This window comes from Pongo pygmaeus, chromosome 17 (genome assembly GCF_028885625.2).
Source record: "Pongo pygmaeus isolate AG05252 chromosome 17, NHGRI_mPonPyg2-v2.0_pri, whole genome shotgun sequence".
Classification (NCBI taxonomy): domain Eukaryota; kingdom Metazoa; phylum Chordata; class Mammalia; order Primates; family Hominidae; genus Pongo; species Pongo pygmaeus.
The window spans coordinates 74,741,748-74,751,623 of NC_072390.2; the positions used below are offsets into that span (position 1 = coordinate 74,741,748).

At 43.8% G+C, this 9,876-nt stretch overlaps 1 pseudogene; it reads left to right on the plus strand.

Moving 5' to 3' along the window:
• Positions 1–2,211: 2,211 nt before the first annotated feature.
• On the plus strand, positions 2,212–8,646 carry LOC134738451 (large ribosomal subunit protein uL10-like; annotated as a pseudogene).
• Positions 8,647–9,876: the final 1,230 nt, after the last annotated feature.

Here is a 9,876-nt window from a genome sequence, read left to right on the forward strand (position 1 = left end):
TAGCTTTCTGTGGCTTAGTGGGGATTTTCCCACAAGAAGTAAAAGGATGCCTTGATTTCCAGTCTCCCCCAATATAAACTCAGAACATGGCTCATAACAGAGAGTATTGCCAATTGTGTGACTGGGGGGCTAGCAGCACAACAGAGGAAAATGCAGCCTACCCTTCTAAAAGTTCTTCCCTTAGAACTCTAAACTCACTGAAATGCTGAGCCCAGTTTAAAGTCATGCAATTTAAGAGGGTGTGAAAAACTTGGACAAGGCTCTAAACTCACGAAAATGACTTCAGGATTAAAGGCTTGGAGGACAATCTTTCTGAGGAAGGTCAGAGAGAATGAATGGGCTGTTTTGCTAGGAGATGAGCAACTATGTGGCAATTTAATGCTGGTTCTTCAGATGTACCAAGAGAATGGCAACCAGATGCTCCCTGCTGCCACCAGAACAGGAAAAGCAGAAACTGGTTTGCCTTAATGAAGGAATTCATTTCTGGGAAGGTTGTTAAAAAGAGGTTGGGCATCATCAGAAGGACCATTCTAGAGAACTAGTCCCACTCTCAAAATGCTCCAAAACTTGATTGCAAATAAGTTGCTTTTTGTTTTGTTTTGTTTTTTCATTTTGTTTTGTTTTGAGACAGGGTCTTGCTCTATCCCCCAGGCTGGAGTGCAGTGGAGCAATTACAGCTCACTGCAGCCTCAAACTCTTGGGCTCAAGTCATCCTCCCACCTCAGCCTCCCAAGTAGCTGAGACTACCACCATGTGCCACTAAGCCTGGCTTCAAATAAGTTAAAAAAATTAAAGCAATTTGTGTTATGAAAATGTTAATTAACCCAGAAAATTCCTAGTCTAAATGCCAGCTTAATCAGTAGATCCTTCTTTCATCTATCCATTTTTTTTTCTTCTTCTTTTTGTAACCTGCCTACCAGAGAAATGGGATGCCAAGGTCTTCCTTCGGGGATACAAATATTTCTTCATCACACAAATCTCTTGATCACAATGACGTGGCAGAAAGCTTGTTCTGAAGCATTGCTGAGGGCCTTTCAACCTGTAAATTATATGAACGCATTATTTAATGTGTTTGGCCTTATGGCTTCATCTTCCTAATTATGTTTATTTTGATAAGCATGCTAATTGGTCTGGGGTAAGAGGGTGAAGGTGGAAATTAGGATTATAGTTAAAATATGCCTGGGGGAGGAGAGCCTCTTGTGAGTAAACATCTAATCGTAATTCACGTGAATTGCACATGAAGCCCATCAAGAGGTGGCGCCACCTCAGATCTGAAATTAGCTCCATTCTTCCTTCATCATTTTGCCTTCTACCCTATCTCAGAAAAGTTATCGCTTTCCTTTTTCCAAGGGAGCATCCCTACTCCTAACATGGCAGAAAGAAAGAAAATGTGACTGAGAAACTGATAAAAAGACGGAGGCTGAATGAGATTTTGTCACAGAAGAGTTTTAAATGGAGTGATTCCATGGTCAAGGTGATGTGATTTTCTGTGAACAGCTGGACAAAGTGAGACAAATGTGTTCCTAGCAGAAAAGCAGATTTAGGTCCTCCCAAGAGCTCAGCAATGATGTATGGTGCCAATTACTGTTGTTTGCTTTTTGTTTTGGTTCATCTGTTTTTCTCTCGCTCACCCATACCTAATTTTGTCATTTACGCCAGGCTATTGCTTATGACAGTCACAGCTTTCCAAAGAACCCCAATCCCTGCTAGTCTCCTTTCCAGCAAAACTGGAAACTCACAGGTCTTGCTCAGTCTTCCTTGCAGTTTCATGTCATGTATGTTTGGGAGCTGAGTCCTTTCTGAGGATGAGAAGAAAACAATTCTCTATGTAGTTATGTACTCTGGTATCGGCATTTATTTGGGGTTTGGGAAAGCCTCTAAAGCAATGAAGAAGGATATCAGAAAAATCCCAGGCGTTACATTTTGGTGGCCTTTTATCAGCTGGGAGATGGCTCAGGGCCTGCTGTCTTCTCTTTCTATTGAGCTCACAGCGCCATCTCTTGTCCTCCCAGGTAATTACAGGTGGCAATAGCTCTTGGAGCACTAAAGGATATTTCACTGGGCTCTACAATCTTCACACTCAGCATCAGGAGCTAGGCTATGAGAGCTATTGCCACCTGTAAACAGTATCTTTTTTTCTCTCACCAGGTGTCCTCGCAGGAGTGACATTGTCTTTAAATCCTATGTGGCAATCCCTGATGCACCCTCGTGATGCCCACGGAAGACAGGGTGACCTGGAAGTCCAACTACTTTCCTTAAGGTCATCCAGCTTTTGGATGATTATCTGAAATGTTTCATCGTGGGAGCAGACAATCTGGGCTCCAAGCAGATGCAGCAGATCCTCAAGTCCCTACGAGGGAAGGCCGTGGTGCTGATGGGCAAGAAACCATGATGAGCAAGGCCATCCAAGGGCACCTGGAAAACAGCCGAGTTCTGGAGAAACTGTTGCCTCGTATCCAGGGAAATGTGGGCTTTGTGTTCACCAAGGAGGACCTCACTGAGATCAGGGACATGCTGCTAGCCAATAAGGTGCCAGGTGCCACCTGTGCTGGTGCCATTGCCCCATGTGATGTTACTGTGACAGACTAGCCTCGAGAAGAACTCCTTTTTTATTTTTTTGAGATGGAGTTTCCCTGTTGTTGGCCAGGCTGGAGTGCAATGGCACGATCTTGGCTTACCACAACCTCTGTCTCCCAGGTTCAAGCGATTCTCCTGCCTCAGCCTCCTGAGTAGCTGGGATCACAGGCATGCGCCACCACGCCTAGCTAACTTTTTTTTTTTTTTGTATTTTTAGTAGAAATGGGGTTTCTCCATGTTGGTCAGGTTGGTCTCAAACTGATGACCTCAGGTGATACGCCCGCCTCGGCCTCCCAAAGTGCCGGGATTACAGGCCGAGAAGACCTCCTTTTTCCAGGCTTTAGGCATCATCCCTAAAATCTCCAGGCACCACTGAAATCCTGAGTGATGTGCAGCTGATCAAGACTGGAGTCAAAGTGAGAGCCAGTGAAGCCGCATTGCTGAACATGCGGAACATCTCTCCCTTCTCCTTTGGGCTGGTCATCCAGCAGGTGTCTGACAATGGCAGCATCTACAACACTGAAGTTTGGGGTATGAATGATCCTGGCACCAGGTAGTGAGCACAGTACCCAATAGGTAGTTTTTCAGTCCTTACCTTTGTACGTCCCTCCCCGTCTAGTAGTCCCTCTAGTAGATGTCTATTGTTCCCGCCTTTATGTCCACGTGTACCCGATGTTTTTGTTTGTTTGTTTGTTTGTTTTTGAGACAGAGTCTCGCTCTGTCACCCAGGCTGGAGTGCAGTGGCGCAATCTCGGCTCACTGCAACCTCTGGCTCCTGGGTTCAAGCAATTCTCCTGCCTCAGCCTCCTGAGTAGCTGGGATCACAGGTGCCTGCCACCACATCCGGCTAATTTTTGTATTTTTAGTAGAGACAGGGTTTCACCATATTGGTCAGGCTGGTCTTGAACTCCTGACCTCGTGATCCACCCGCCTTGGCCTCCCAAAGTGCTGGGATTACAGGTATGAGCCACCACACCCAGCCTCATGGGTACCCAATGTTTAGCTACCACTTATAAATGAGAATATTTGGTATTTGTTCTTCTGTTTCTGTGTTAATTCACTTAGGATAATGGCCTCTAGCTGCAACCATGTTGCTGCAAAGGACATGATTTCATACGTGTCATGGTTTTGTAGTATTCCTTTGTGTGTATGTACCATTTTCTTTATCCCGTTCACCATTGATGGACGCCTAGATTGATTCCACGTCTTTGCTACTGTGAGTAGCACTGTGATGAACGTACACGGGCGGGGTCTTTTTGGTAGAATCATTTGTTTTCCTTTGGATATATAGCCAGTAATGGAATTACTACTGGGTTGAATGGTAGTTCTAAGTTATTTGAGATATCTCCAATCTGCTTTCCACAGTGGCTGAATTAATTTTCATTCCCACCAACTGTGTATAAGCCTCCCCTTTTCTCTGCAGCCTTGCCAACATCTGTTTGTTTTTTGTTTTTTGTTTTTGTTTTTACTTTTTAACCTATTTATGCCGGAGGTTGCTCTTTTTTTTTTTTTTTAAACTAGACTTTGGGCAGTGACCTTGAGCAGTAGGATATAAACAACTTCCACAAGCTTAGCATTCCAATAATGGAACGCTAGGCATAAATGGCCTAATAATAGCCATTCCGACTGGCATGAGACAGTATCTCACTGTGGTTTTGATTTGCATTTCTCTGATGATTAGTGATGTTGAGCATTTTTTCATGTTTGTTGGTCGCTTGTACGTCTTCTTTTGAGATGTGTCTGTAAATATTAATACTATCTTGAAAGCAAGTTCAGCATTCCCCTTTATTTGAAATTGATTTTTGGATCATATCAATGGGAGCCCCCAGCTGAGGTTAAGTTCTTTATACTTATACCACCAGAATCAGTCTTCCTTCAACCAGTGGCTTGTTTTCCACACATTTCAGAACATGAGATGTTCCAAAATATCACTCAAAAGTAGTCCTTTTGCTCTACATGGACACACAGGTAACATTGAGGCCACTTTTTGTCATTTTTTAATGGCCCACCAATAGCAGCAAACCACATATACAGAGATTGATTTCTGGCAAGTAATTGCAAGTCTAGCCACACAAACCTATTGAAGATAATTGTTCTGAAACTTCAGAAGCCAGAGAAACAGAAATGTCAGAGGTGTTCAAACCAGAGCAACTCCATCTTGAATAGGGGCTGGGTACACTAAGGCTGAGATCTACCGGGCTGCATTCCCAGGAGGTTAGGCATTGTTAGTCATAGGATGAGACAGGAGGTTGGCACAAGATACAGGTCATAAAGACCTTGCTGATAAAAAAAAGTTTGCGGTAAAGAAGTCGGCCAAGGCCGGGCGCAGTGGCTCACACCTATAATCCCAGCACTTTGGGAGGCCAAGGAGGGTGGATCACGAGGTCAGTAGTTCAAGACCAGCCTGACCAATATGGTAAAACCCCGTCTCTACTAAAAATACAAAAATTTCCCGGGTGTGGTGGTATGCACCTGTAATCGCAGCTACTCAGGAGGTTGAGGCAGGAGAATTGCCTGAACCCGGGAGGCAGAGGTTGCAGTGAGCTGAGATCGCGCCACTGCACTTCAGCCTGGCAACAGAGCAAGACTCCATCTCACCAAAAAAAAAAAAAAAAAAAAAAAAAAGAAGTCAGCCAAAACCCACCAAAACCAAAACCAAGATGGTGATGAAAGTGACCTCTGGTCATCCTCATTGCTCATTATAATGCACCAATATAATGCATTATAATTATATAATGCACCAATATAATGCATTATAATTATATAATGCACCAATATAATGCATTATAATTATATAATGCACCAATATAATGCATTATAATTATATAATGCACCAATATAATGCATTATAATTACATAATGCACTAATATAATGCATTATAATTACATAATGCACTAATATAATGCATTATAATTACATAATGCACTAATATAATGCATTATAATTACATAATGCACTAATTATAATGCATTAGATGCCAAAAGACACTCCCACCAGTGTCATGCCAGTTTACAAATACCATGGCAATGTCAGGAAGTTACCCTATATAGTCTGAAAAGGGGAGGAACACTTAGTTCTGGGAATTGCCCACCCCTTTCCCAGAAAACTCATGAATAATCCACCCTTTTTCTAGCATATAATCAAGAAATAACCATAAGTTTTCTAGCTGAGCAGCCCATACTGCTGCTCTGCCTATGGAGTAGCCATTCTTTATTCCTTCACTTTTCTAATAAACTTGCTTTCACTTTATGGATTTGCCTTCTTTCTTGCACGAGATCCAAGAACCCTCTCTTAGGGTCTGGATTGGGACCCCTTTAGAGTAACAGAAAGACTGAAGAACATAAAGGGGACAGCAGATAAATAGAAAAAGAAAAATAGACAGTGTTGGAAAAAAAAAAGCAGCAATTTCCATTTTTCTAAAGTAAGAGTGGGAATGAATGATAGATCCTCTGAACAAAAAATAAAAAGAAATGTAAGGGGTGGCAACCAGAAGGTGACAATTTAATTTTATAGACAGTAAAATAGGCGAGGTGTGGTGGCTCATATGTACAATCCCAGCACTTTGGGAGGCCGAGACAGGAGGATTACTTGAGCCCAGGAGTTCTAGACCAGCCTGGGCAACATATGCAGACCTCGTCTCTACAAAAAGTTAAAAAATTAGCTAGGCCTGGTGGTGTTTGTCTGCAGTCTTGGCTACTTGGGAGGCTGAGGAGAGAGGATTGTTTTAGCCCAGGTTGCAGTCAGCTATGATCACACCACTGTACTCCACCCAGGCTGGGCAACAGAGCAAGACCCTGTCTCAAACAAAATAAAATAAAACAAAAACCCAGCAAAATAAAAGGAATAATAATTTGAATTACTTGGAGATCCAATATCTTGATTTTCCAAGTCAACTAAACATGTTTATTAATAGATAAATGAGAATAATTCTGTTAAAAGCAGGGAAACCTCCCCAATCAACTACTTCTAACACACACACAGAAATACACTCACTCTTTGTAGAACAAGAGAGGGACTAATAATCAAACAAACTAAGTGTAAATCATCTAGAAAAAGTTATTTTTTTTTCTCCTGAGTTTTTCCCAGGCTGGAGTGCAGTGACATGATCTCAGCTCACAGCAACCCCTGCCTCCTGGGTTCATACAATTCTCGTGCCTCAGCTTCCCAAGTAGCTGGGATTACAGGCATGTACCACCACCCTTGGCTAATTTTTGTATTTTTAGTAGAGATGGGGTTTCACCATGTTGACCAGGCTAGTCTTGAACTTCTGACCTCAGATGATCCACCCGTCTCGGCCTCCCAAAGTGCTGGGATTACAGGCATGAGCCACCATGCCCAGGCTCTCCTGAGTTTTTATACTTCAGCATAAAGAGCTTTGCCTCAGAGATGAGATTATCAGCCACACTGACAACATTCTCATCCCAGGGCCTTCATTCTAAAGGATTCTGGTTCAGAGCCCAAACCCTGGGGCAGACAGATGCCTGTGTGACCTTGGGCAGGCTTCTTAAATTTTCCCTCTGGGTTCCCTCATCCATATCATAGGGACATAACAATAGTACGTACCTCAAAGAGTTGTTCAAAGACTATACAGTGTAGGTAAGATGCTTAGAACAGTGGCTGGCATGTAGTGAGCCTGATATAAAGTGCTGGCTTTTACTACTATCATACGAAAATCAGGGATTCTAGTTCTTGTTTTGGCGGCCAGCTTAACGTTTTCTCCCACTGGTGTTTAGAGTGTTTGCTCTCATGCATATGAGCAACTCCTCACTGTCTCAAGTTAAGCTTTTCATGTGACAGTCACTCCTTCCTTACTCAGCACAGGGATAAGGGATGAGGGGGAGTACTAGTTCATTTTCACACTGCTGATAAACACATACCTGAGACTGGGCAATTTACAAAGGAAAGAGGTTTAATGGAGAACTCACAGTTGCATGTGACTGGGGAAGCCTCATAATCATGGTGGAAGGCTAGGAGGAGCAAGTCACATGTTACCTGGATGGCAGCAGGCAAAGAGAGCTTGTGCAGGGCAACTCCCCCTTATAAACCCATCAGATATTGTAAGACTTATTCACTATCATGAGAACAGCACAGGAAAGACCTGCTCCCATGATTCAATTACCTCCCACCAGGTCCCACCAACATATGGAAATTCAAGATGATATTTGAGTGGGACACAGCCAAGCCATATTGGGGGGAAGGTGGAACTGGGGCTCCTGGGGGAGTCTTCCCTTGAGAGTGAGTGGCTAACATGCAACCTGAGTTTTCAGTAGGCCCTGTAAATCCCAAGTGAATGGAAACCCGATATATCATGAAAAGGATAGAAATGTGGGGACCTGTTAATATTTATTATATTAACATATATAATATTTCATATGTTTTAATAAAATAAAGCCATGTTTTACTGATTATCAAAAATATCCCAGTCTTTACTGGCTGTTTTATTTATTTTTATTTTTATTTTTTTGAGACAGAGTATCATTTTGTTGCCCAGGCTGGAGTGCAGTGGTGTGATCTTGGCTCACTGCAACCTCCACCTTCCGGGTTCAAGCAATCCTCCACCTCAGCCTCCCAAATAGCTGGGACTACAGGCCTACACCACCACGCTGGGCTAATTTTTGTATTTTTAGTAGAGATGGGGTTTCACTGTGTTGGTCAGGCCGGTCTTGAACTCCTGATCTCAGGTCATCCACCTGCCTTGGCCTCCCAAAGTGTTGGGATTATAGGCATTAGCCACTGCACCCAACCTACTGGTTCTTTTAGTTACGAGTTCAGCTCAAAGCAAGTTCATGTTAGAAATAAAATGTAATCCTTCACAGTCTGTGAAATGTACTTTATTATTATTATCCATTTATTTTTTCATGCAGAAACCCGTGCATTCATCCATCCACCCAATTGTTATTTTGTAATTCTGTTGAGCATTTATTGGAACAGAGATAAAAGACACAAACATCAACAATGCTCAGAGGATTAAATGGAGGCCGGAGACAAGGGGACAGATCATGACAACCCTGGTGATGGCAGGCATGCCCTGGTGTGCCCAGAGCACTACAAAAGGTGCATCTAACTGAGGCTGAGCATAGAGGGTTAAGCATGGCCAGGAAAGGCTTTCTAGATAGGATGGTGGCCAGGCCAATCTTGAAGGAAGAAGCTATTGGCCAGAGGAAGACAGGGAGGAAGGAAAGTTCGGGCAGACAGAAATTGGCCCAGGCACCTTGGTGAGGAGACCCTCCCAGTGCTGTTCACTTCTCAAAGCGGAGCACCTCTGTCCCCAGGGGTAATTTAAGGAGGAAATGTGGGACATCTTTTGAACCTGCAACTTTACTCGTTAGTGAGTAATTTTAAACAAATAATAAGTAAGTTGTCTTAGTAAGGTCAGAGCTAAGATTCATTTGTGCCTCCCAGCTCCCCTCCAAAAATCTAGCTTTGTCTTTACATTCTGGGTGACACTTTCCGAATGGGGCTTGGATTTGAATGGGATCCAGGAACCCCATGGGAAAGAATCTGAACCCTGTTTACAATTGGAGTTCATTAGAAACATATCTGAATGGCTGAGAGACCCAGTGACAGGCTGTGGAGGACAATGGAGCCTTAGGATTAAAGAAAAAAGAAGAGGCTGGGTGCAGTGGCTCATGCCTGTAATCCCAGCACTTTGGGAGGCTGAGGCGGGCTGTCTCTACTTAAAATACAAAAATGAGCTGTGTGGTGGCGTGCACCTGTAATCCCAACTGCTCAGGAAGCTGAGGCAGGAGAATCACTTGAACCCAGGAGGCAGAGGTTGCAGTGAGCTGAGATTGTGCCTCTGAACTCCAACCTGGGTGACAGAGTGAGTCTCCGTCTCAAAAAAAAAAAAAAAAAAAGAGAAGAAGAAGGAGGAGGAGGAGGAGGTGGAGGAGGAAAGAAAAAGGCACTAAGTCAGCAGATCTGGTGGAGGTCAAACTCAGCAGAAGGGCAGTTAAGTCAGGGACAGCAATTCCAGACAATATGGGGTGTGCTTGTCCTTCCCCCATGGACACCCCTGCCTCCATCCCACCTGAGCCCAGGAGAGCCTGTCTGCTCTAGGGTATGAAAGACGTAACCTAGGAGCCTCCTATATGAGAGAGCTGAAAGAGAAAGGAGAGACCTTTCCCTCAGGCCAGAGAGGATGGGTCGGCAGAGCAGAAAGTGGCCCAAGGCCACCACAGTGAGCCCGGGTGGCAGAACACAGGGCTAACTGAGCTGCTGGCCACTGATACAATTTAGGGGAGTCACCCTCATTCCTTTCTGGCTCCTGAAGAAAAGCAAGAGAAAAGGATGCTGTT